Source organism: Amphimedon queenslandica, unplaced genomic scaffold (assembly GCF_000090795.2).
Source record: "Amphimedon queenslandica unplaced genomic scaffold, v1.1 AMPQUscaffold_9260, whole genome shotgun sequence".
NCBI classification, from domain to species: domain Eukaryota; kingdom Metazoa; phylum Porifera; class Demospongiae; order Haplosclerida; family Niphatidae; genus Amphimedon; species Amphimedon queenslandica.
The window spans coordinates 1-1,220 of record NW_003550468.1 but is presented as its reverse complement, the minus strand read 5'-3'; positions in this window follow the sequence as shown (position 1 = coordinate 1,220).

The following is a 1,220-nucleotide window of genomic DNA, read 5'->3' as shown; positions in this document are numbered from 1 at the left end:
TCACTGAAAGTTAAAGCACCTTATAGGTTTTAAACCAATATGGAGGGATAACAAATATTACAATTACAACCAGGGGCAGATCTAGGGTTAAATTTTTGGGTGGGCACTAATATTGCGGTTAGAGTAATTGGTGAATGTGGCCAATAAGACCTGCATAGATTGGAAGTAATTATTCAGAAGATTAAGCCTGTTAAATGATCTTTCTCAGTGTGGTTTACAAATTGTTTACATAGTAATGATCTACAGTTTACTTAGTCACTTTAAGAAGTTAATTTAAAATTACTGGACAACACATTTGGGTAAGCCTGGCCCGCCCACTATTTACAGCAATTTGAACAACCAAATTACATACACAGACTAAAGGCTGATTGACACTGGATAGGTAATGTAACTTGAAGCCATATGTTAAGACATAAAGTACTGTACAAACCAATGGCCACTGTTTACGTAACGTAAGAATAGAAATTATCTCTATTCTTATGTTACATAAACGGTGGCCATTCGCTTATAAAGCACTTTCTGTCTTAACGTGTGGCCTCAAGTTACGTTAACTATTCAGTGTGAATCAGCCTTTAGCTTGATTCATAAAGATTAATGATTAATACAAATACCTACCAGGTTCCCTTAGCAACCAACCTTAATTTAAGTGGGTGTGGCTATGGCAAGTCAGATGACAGCTTACACTTACACATGGTGAACCTTGTAACAGCAAATGACACAGAGTCAGTCTAAATACTTCTCTGAAGCATTACAAGTTAGAGAAAACTAATATCTCGAACCCAGCTATGCATGCAAGGTGGTGAGACCAACTAAACAAATATTTTTTACACTTGTTAACTCTTGAATTCGCAGCTCATTCAATTAGGAGTAAAAATTTCACAAATTTTTTTCTCAAACTTGCTGCTGCAATTTGTTTATCAGCTTTTCAATATAGACATAATTTGACATAATTATTGGGCTGAAATGCTTTTTGTTTGCATAATTACACATGTATATGTTAAATATTACTTTCTATGCTTGCCGTGCTAAAGAAAAGCACAAAAACTGCTGTTTGTATACTTTGTGAACCAGTTAGAACTATTTACAACTGTTTATTACCTTCTTTTGAATGTCTGTGATTAATTAAACTTGATATCAAACATCATTGTATACATGAAAAGAATAATAAAAGTTAATTATGATTTCAAAATATATTTCCCATTCAATGATAAATAATTCTT